This window comes from Rana temporaria, chromosome 13 (genome assembly GCF_905171775.1).
Source record: "Rana temporaria chromosome 13, aRanTem1.1, whole genome shotgun sequence".
NCBI lineage: Eukaryota > Metazoa > Chordata > Amphibia > Anura > Ranidae > Rana > Rana temporaria.
This window is the reverse complement of record NC_053501.1, coordinates 97,805,414-97,815,477: the sequence shown is the minus strand read 5'-3', so window position 1 is coordinate 97,815,477 and position 10,064 is coordinate 97,805,414.

Sequence of the window (10,064 nt, the reverse complement as noted above, 5' to 3'; positions counted from 1 at the left end):
ACAGAGGAGCCAATCCTCCATGTAGCTAATGAATTCCCGCTTCTCCTCTGCTCTCTCCTGCATACATTCAGCAGCTGCAGAAGCGAAATGGAGGACATTGGTTCATCCAAATGCTGCTCCTGCCACCTCCCTATTGTTATTCAGCTGCCCTGGGCTCCTGTGTGCTGTCTCCTGGCCCCCATTGTCCCCACAGTGCTGCTGGGTTTCCTCGTCCTACCTCTCGCTTGCTGCTACAGAGAATCTGTCAGGATAGAATCAGTGAATGATACCGATCACTCACTTTTTTTTGTTTATTCATTCATAGCTGAACCAAAGTAAACTGTGTTTACTATGCCTCCGTTTATGAATAAACAGGAAGGTCCGTACAAGCTACCCCTGTTCATTCTGTGCAGCTGAGATTGCATAAAAGGGGGTTGATGAATGTGTCCTCAAGTCCATTTCTTTGTCTCAAAAGTGTGATATTTCACATAAATTTGTAAAAAAAATTAAAATAAAGTAAAATGGTAAAAAAATAAAACAAACATAAAAAAACTACTGGCACCAGTGGCGGAACTACCAGGGTCACAAAGATTATAAGAACAAAAGATGATCAGGACAGCCGCACTCCAATCCAACGTAACTTTAATGTAAAAAAACTAGAAACATGCACTACAAGTCACAGCAACGGAACCTAGGACAGCTGACGCGTTTCACACTAACTTCAGTGTTTACTTGTAGCTTATTTTTCATAAAATGAACCTCTAATACATATATCAATCCTATCCAGACATGTGATCAAAAACAGGTGAAATTGAAAATGCAATTAAGGACTGCCAAAGCACTCCAATCTGGACTAATAAAAACCTGCTGTAGTGGAGGTCATGAAGACCTTCTATTTTATAGAACAGGTCGCAGGTGATAAAAATGTATTAAAAGGAATAGACTAAGGTTATAAATAATAAAACCACAATGCAAGAATAGATATATGTTACATATAAATTAATACAGGCAACCACAAAAATAATTAAATACATACATAGAGTAAGTTTGAAAATAAATATGGTTTGTGAATACAGGTAGGGGTTTCTCCACTACTTATTAAATGTGAAACGCCATTATGTGAAAAACAACAATATGTATCCTGTTTAGGTGAATATCATGTGTATACATCTACCGTGATTAATATATGTAGCCATAGCCAATGGCACAGGTAGTGGTAATTAAACCTAAATAGTCTAAGAAGTGCAAAAAGAAATAAATGGGTAAACAACTCAAATTATATGGTGAATAATAATATGAACAACTGAAAACATTTGTGATTAGTAGTGTCATGTGAAAAGGTAAACAAATAAAAATAAACTAAAATATGTGGTGTTGTGAAAAGAGCACAACACCAACCGCAATAAATGCAAAAAGTGGAAAAAGAGGGGGTAGGCAAACCTACCACATTAACTATATATATATATGTGTATACGTATACCTCCATAGTTCAATAATTGAAGGAACATAAAAGTGAATGTAGAAAAAAGCCTTAGTTGAATAATCCCTCTACCACCTCTATGTTTTTTATTTTGTATTTTATTTTCTAAACCTTGTATTTTATATCATGTATTATTTACTCTTAAAATACCCAAACATATTTGTCACCAAACAAATTAATAAGTTAATAAAACATGGTGAAAGGATGGGACAGGATGAAATCGAAAAAGGTACAAGAAATGACACCAATATATTCTCATAAATTGGGCTATTGATTAGCCGATGGTCGTAAATTAAACTGTTGATGAGCCAATAGCGCATGCTAGGAGGGAAAAACCGGGGCCGGTAAAATGGCCGTAATTCTGTTTCAACCCTAGGTATTGGGCACATGTATATAGTATATAGGAGGACATAAATATCCTAACCGGCACATAAACCAGGCTGTGACACCAACAAAGTTGTACAGGTGTCTTAAATAGCTGTGACCACAAACAGAAAAATCTCGGTCATAATAAAAAGAACCGAAAAGTTCAAAAATTCAAAAAAGTTAATTAATTAAATATCCCGGATTTAACGAAAAAATGGTAATAACTACAATTTGATTCCAGAATTCCCATATTGACATGTTAGGATATAGTGAGTAGACATGAGAATGTGAAGGTGTCAAAGTTATTATGTATTTTACCGATGTCTATATTGCTATATTGCAGTATGTTTGTACGGTGAATCCAACAGGCACCTATTCTTCAACATATGTCTACATACACTAAACACATGTCCATATGGGATCGCAGTCAAATCAAAACAAAAAAATTTGCATTGTGTATGGACCAATGAATGAAATGAAAAACACTCATTGGAAAAAAATATATTATAGTTGTTAAATATCCATTGTCCATACACAATACATACCACTGAACATCTAAAGCATCCCGTAGATATAAAAAGAAAAAATTATTTTAGTTTATAAATATGAACACTAAACTAAAAACATCCCAATCTGCACTGGATGTTTATGAAATTAAAAAGATATACGGACTCCCGTTCCAATCTTCAAAGTTTCCACGCAGGTCAAAAAAACGCATATTGTAAAGGAAGAAAAGAAGAAACGGGAGAAGTTTTCTGACAATAAGTTGCATATTAGGCTTTAAAATGAGCACTTTTGAATTCGAACGTTCGAGTCCCATAGACGTCAATGGGGTTCTAAATGTTCGTGCCAATGTTCGGTCCGTTTGAAGGTTCTAGTGCAAACTGAACGGGGGGTGTTCAGCTCATTCCTATACTATAGGTGTCAAGGCCCTATATAGTACTATTCCTCATGACGAGGGCCTCGCAGCTATACGCCATGTTCTCACACAAATCGGACAGCATGAATATCAGTATAACAAATTCATTCTACATGCCCTAGATTTTTTCCTTAAACACAACATGTTCTCATTTAACAGGGGCCACTTCCTTCAGGCCATGGGAACGTTTTGTGCCCTGGCCTATGCCAACTGGTACCTATATTCGTAGTATGTGATGGATCAGAGCTTTTTCTTAATGAATTAATTACACCAATTAATACAAATTATTTCAATCTAAAATTTATGATGTCATCGAGTGCTACCAAATAGGGTTGCACCGATACCACTTTTTTAGCCAGTAGTTTTTTTTTGGGGGGGGGGGGAGTGGACAGCCGGTGTCAGTTTTTTATCATATTTATTTCTTATTATTTTTACAATTTTACTTTAAAATATTTATTTATTACAATGCTTCCTTTTTTATTTAATTTGTATTTAACCCTATTGGTGGGTAGGGGAACTTTGGTGAGATGTCAGGGGTCTAAACAGACCTATGACATCTCCCCTTTGAGACATGGAAAGGGATTGAGGATAGAGATTCCCCAGTCCTTTTCTCAGCAGCCTCAGCTGCACTGAACATGAATGGACAGGAGACAGAGGCCCCTCTATCTACGATTTACGATGCTCAGTTATGAGTGGATAGAGTCAGTGATCACTGACTCTGTCTATTCAGAAAAAGAAGGAGCCAGTAAATATAGGCTCCTTTCTCCGCTCTCGATCCTGAAACAGAGGAGCACATAGAGGGTGACCGGAGGAGGAGAGAGGGACCAGAGGAGCCCATGGAGGAGCACAGAGGAGGACACAGAGGGGAGCTGGAGGAGGACAGGGGGGACCGGAGGAGCCCACAGAGGAGGACACGGAGGGAGCCAGAGGAGGATACAGGGGACACTCAGGAAGGTTTGGTGCGGCGGTGGGGGGAGTTATAATCACGGATCTCCTTGTGTGGCTTTCAATAAACCAGCTGAAAGCTGCGGAGGGGAGAAGAGGAGAAGTGGCTGTTAGCTGCTTTTTTGAAAGACACACAGGGAGATCCGTGATTATAACTTCCCCCACCACAGCTCCGATCATCCCTGAGTCCAGGTATCAGACTAGGCATCAAGAGCATTTGCAGGTGTACAAGTATTCCTGCAAATGCTCGGTATCAGCTCTGATTCCGATACTAATATCAGAATCGGTGCCACCCTACTACCAAAATTACTTTTTTAGATGTTCTCATCCAAAAACAAACTGATAGTCACCTCTCTAGTGAACATTTCCGCAAACCGATAGCAGGCAATTCGCTACTTCATGCCTCAAGTTTTCACCCTAAACCCCTACTGGCCTCCATTCCCTACAGCCAGTATTTGAGGGCTAGGCGGAATTGTTCAGATGATGCCTGCTTCCAAAAGAAGCTAACATTTTGAGGACAAGACTCCTTGAGCGAGGCCATTCTAAAACCTCCCTCAAATGAGCCTACAAACGAGCATATAGTCAATCACGTCAGGATCTCCTATTCTCCCAAAGAGAACTGAAAAAAAGATGATACTCTTAAGATCATCACCATCATTGCAACACAAGCAGGTAAAACACATACTAACTAAATATTGGCATCTACTGATAAGGGATGAGCTGAACACCCCCTGGTTCAGTTCACACCAGAACAAATTGTGCGAACATGCGAACACCGTTAAAGTCTATTGGACACGAACGTGAAAAACCAAAAGTGTTACATTTCAAGGCTTATATGCAAGTTATATATAGAAATGGGGGGTACTAATGCGCAAACCAAAGGGGGAATAACTGGAAAAAACTAAACTATAATAAGTAGAAGCCACCTGATGAATGTTCACACACTAATAACAGTAAAAAAATGGGGGAGGTAAGGGGGCGCTTACTAAAAAATTATTAAGACTAAATATACAAAACGTGCATTAATCATCAATAGTGCAAAATAAATAAGTGAAAATAAATAATACAAACCTGTGAAAAAATCTTCATAAAACTACACAAATAAAAATAGTGACAATCCGGTGCAAACAATTCTTCTATGCACAATATCCGTGCAAAATAGCAATTCTCAAAAACACGTGCAAACAGTACAAGTCTTTTTCCCACTCAGTGATTCTGTTTTTGAATTTGTTTATTTTTTTCTGACATGTTGGTGTGTTATCTTTCACTTGGATATTATAAGTTGCACTGAGTAAACACAGCTGGATAAAACAAAAATCTGTGTCTGTCTTCATTTCAGGCTGAAAAGCAACAAAATGTAATTATTTTAACCTTCCTGGCGGTGTTCCCGAGACTGACTCGGGGTTAGATTTTCCTGCTACGATCGGTAACCCCGAGTCAGTCTCGGGCTTGCCTCGCTAGATCCACAGGCACTTTTTACTTACCTTGTCCCTGGATCCAGCGATGCCACCGCGCTGTGTGAGCGAGCGGGACCTCGCTCGATTCACATAGTGCCTCCGTGTGACGCCGATCTCCGTTCCCTGCGACGTTACGACGCACGGGGACGGAGAACCGCGCCAAATTCAAAAACGTAAACAAACACATTACATACAGTATACTGTAATCTTATAGATTACAGTACTGTATGTAAAAAAAACACACCCCCCCTGTCCCTAGTGGTCTGTCCTGTGTCCTGCATGTCATTTTATATAATAAAAACCTTTTTTTCTCCCTGCAAACTGTAGATTGTCCATAGCAACCAAAAGTGTCCCTTTATGTCAAAAATAGTTTTAGATCAGCTAGAAAACAGTGATAATAAATTATAATCACTTGCAGAATTGTGCGATAGCAATTTGTGGGGAAATTTGTCATAGAAAAATAAAAGTAATGACAGCAACAATTCTGCAACTGAGCAAATTTCAGTGATTTTGAGTTGATTACATTATTGAATAATTTTTATTCTAATTATATTATTACTTGCTATAATTATTTATAATTATTTATTATATTATAATTTAAAATTTTGTTTTAAAAAAAATGTCATACCCGGGATGCCTATTAGATTCTTGTTTGGTCAGATTTAAGTGAGTTATTCCTAAAAATCACAGGCCTACAGTATAAAACACCAAATTTCCTTGCAAATAATTGTACCGCTTTCAGCATGTTTTTTCAGAAAGAATCATACCGCCAGGGAGGTTAAGGGAAACCCTAAACCAAAATTAAAAAAAAGTTTGTCCTAAAAATGGATGTTAGTGCAAATAAAAAAAGTATCACGGACACTGTTGTAGACTTTGTCCGATATTCCGAATTGATAAACAATTGGACCAAATCAGCACCGCTCCTACTAAATGGTGATTCTACACAACCAATTGCCCCCACTTGTCCCATATCTATAACAGATCAATTTAGCAGGGAGACGTTTGGTGAACCATACTCAAAAGGAGAGAAGGTCACATAGAATCCCAAATACTTAAACAAATTCTGTGATAAAATAAAAATTTGGAATAAATTGCCATTGTCAAATGCAGGTAAGACAAATCTCATTAATATTATTATGATGCCCCAGATTCTCTACCCATTACACAACTCCCCTACTGAGCATATCACAATGTTCACTCTCATGCACTGTGCAGTAAGTTCAAACTTGTTATCAGACTCTTATCTTGACATGTTAGTATATGTGGATAATAGACATGTGCATTTCCTTTTCGTCCGAATGTATTTTGGTCCGAATTTCAGGTATTTTCGTTATCGTTTTAACAAACAAAAACGAACGTACAGAATCTAAAATCCGAAAGATCCCTTATAAAAAAAATTCTTTATTTTCGTTTTCGTTGCTACAACAGTTCGATATAGATAGGAGATTCAACATGATGCTGACAATAGCAATCTGTGTCTATCAAATCTGCGGTCGAATGTGCCTAACCTTAACTCTATTAGTCCAAGATTATTCTACAAAGAGAGGAAAGATTCGACAGAGAGAAAAGATTTGACATTATAGAGACAGTGTTGTAACACAGTGTTGTGTCAAAAGTTCTAAGAAGATTCGACAAGCAGATAAACTATACGACGCTGCAATCGTAAATTTCCGGTCAAATGCTCGGCCCATAGGCTATAGAAGAATTTGAATTTTGGTTGACCAGTAATAATAATTTATAACTATAATTATACATCACCCTGCACCCTGTGAGCTGAAGGGAGTAACGCTGACATTTCAATACCTCAAGTACGGCACTTGGCACCAGGTTCCTCTTCATACACCCAGTTCGGGATTCCCCCGAGCAACGATAAGAGGACTGTCCGCATTGGACTCAGTGAACCCCCTGACCTGCTGCACTTTTGCCTTAATAAAACCCCATACTTGGGACACCGTGGGTTTGGGGTAAGTCGGAGCCATCCCTCCCCTTTCTTTTCTTACTCATGGGACCCCATAAGTCGGTTCTGGAGATACCTTAGACTGAAACCTTGAGGGTCAACTTCCAAAACCTGTGCTCACCACAAACGAGAGAAAAAAAGTTTGTAACCATACACTCCTGTGGCCCCTGATGAAGGTCTGTTGTTCTACCAATAGACCAGAAACGCGTCGGGATTTTCTCCACTGCTCTCTACAGAGTGTTTTTTAATTCTATTTGTATTGTATTGTCACAAGGTTTTATTTTATGACTATTTTTCTATTTTTTTGTTTCTTATTTTTCCTGGGTCCACACATGGGACGTGTGCCCCAGGTGTCACTCTATCACTATTCCTTATATGTGTTTTTTATTCTTATTATATATTTGCTGACTGTTCCAGAAGATTTCTGTAATTCAACATCCAGAATTATTCTGTAAATCAATGTCTATCCAATTTTGGTGATAACACCTAATAAAATAAATTTTACATACTTATTGGAGTCTGGCCTTAAAAGTCCCGTCTGGGGGTAATCTTTTTATTTTTATAATTATACATCAGACAGGAGGCTCATATCTTATGCATTATCTTTCTTTAATAATGCCCATAGCAGAAATACAGTAAACATTTATTGTAACTTAAAAGAAAAAATTCAAAGAACTACCCTTCCCAGCAGTCCCTGGGCCAGCGTAGCCCCTCCCAGACCGTAGTCTATATAAGGGACTGTCTGAGGTAACCTATTCCTCTTTCTTTCTGCTCATGGCAGAGCACACAAGATAAGTATTTCATGTACCTTTATTATTTACAAGATAGGTATTTCATGTACCTTTATTATTTACAGGATAGGTACTTCTTGTATCTTTATTATTTACAAGATCGGTGTTTCATGTACCTTTATTGTTTGATTGTATATATGGTCTCTGATACCGAGTGCTTTTGTTCAGTCTTGACTGATATGTTTGAGGTATTGTGAAACATGGGGAGTTTCCCTGGAATTCCTCCCCGATACCGAATGCCCCGGTGTCAGGTATTTTGTCGGAATTGATTGTTCTGTAGTTTTTGGAAGATGTGGAATACTGGGGGTTCTCCCTGCTATCCCCCGTTTCTGCGCTTTATTTCTGTCTGCCTGACACCGGAGTGGTGTCAGGCAGATATGTTTGAGAGGCCACGTTTGTTTGTATCCAATTCTTTGATTCTTTGCTCTGGTTTTTTCCCTTTCTTTGACGCCGGAGCACTGCGGCGTCCGTGCGGGATCCGCGCTGTTTTTCATTCGCTCCCTCGGCGGGCGCCATGCCTGGGCAACTGTCAAACCCCCCCTCGCTCCCCTTCGCGCGCTCAGGTGGGGGGCGGGGTCTCCGCCGCGGCCGCTCCTCTCCTCCTCTCCTCTCTTTCGGTGCCTCTCTCGGTATCGAGAGCGAGACGGGGGAGAACGGTTCTCATCGACCGTTCCGTCCCTCACAACCTCGGGCCAATAAGAACTCCAGAGGCCGTAGTCTCGCGAGACTTCGCCTCTGGAGTTAGAATCTCGTCAGGCTCCCCTCACACCGCAGGATGTCCTTCCCAGCGGTGTCGTAGCCAGGAACCTGCTGCTGTTTCACCATGCTTTCAACCACTAGATGGCAGTACATCTTTTCAGATATATATATATAAATATATATATTTCATTCCAATGAATCAATATCTAATAAATAAATAAATAAATAAATTAAATTAAATAATTTAAATAACCGAATCTACAATAAATAATTCAATATATACCCAAATTATATTTCTGGGGAATTTATTCCCTAGAACATATACCTTATTTATCCTAATAAATAAATAATCAATATGTAGATAGATCAATAAATCAATAAATTAAATAAAGAAATTATAGCATGTTTATCTCCGGGGAATTTATTCCCTACAACATACTCCTAATAAATAATGTATTAAATAACTATCTAAGGATTGAATGAATAAATACATTTATTATTAATGATATTATTATTAATATATATTATTACTTATAATATATAACTAAATCCATTATTCAATTTTACAAATAATAAATTATAGATGGATTATACAAATTATATATTCATTATATAAATAAATTATACAAATATGTATAAAAAATTGTATTGAATTGTACAAAGATTCTACAATTTAATGAATATCATGGCATTGTTCATGCCGGTACCCAGGATAGGGTGGACACAGTCCTAGGAGGCCAAATCTCAACAGTGTTACACAGTTGCCAAAACTGATCGGTAGACCAATCTTTACGACCATGGCGTCGGTTACCCCCGCCTGCACACCATATGCCCGGACCATCCGGCAACGGTCTACCGCCCCTGAGAAGGGCTGGGCGTTCCAAAACGCTGCCACGTTTCTGTGGCCCTTGACTCCCCGACAGGGGAAGTAAATAATATGTCCCAGGCAGTACCCTACCCGGACTGCCGACCCACTGCCCTCCCAGACTCCGACCGACCCCCGAGCCTCGGGGAGATGCACATGCAGAGGCAGCGATCCGTTAGACGGACTAAGCCAGACCCATTCGTGGACTCTTCCAGAGTTGTCCGCGGAGTCTGAGGCGGCTAACACCTTGAGTCTGAGGTTGTAGATGATGAGAATGATGATGAGTGTTAGGGCAGTGGGCACATGGCGCTCTATGACGACGCCAACCCTGTTCCCAGGGTGACACTCTATGGATTCTCGTAGAGAGCCATTATAGATCCGGGGGCGATATGCCATCCACACTCCGATGACGGGGCACCTCCGCCCGAGGTGATCCAATACATCACATAATGGACCCCGGAGATCGGTCGAAAAACTCACCGAATCATTTTCAGGGCGTAACCCCCTTCCTTTACCATTTATGGCTGTGCACACTCCCGAGGTGAACCCCATACCCTGGGGGTATCCCACCATACACGGAAAATCCCCCAAGCTGGGAATAGAGAG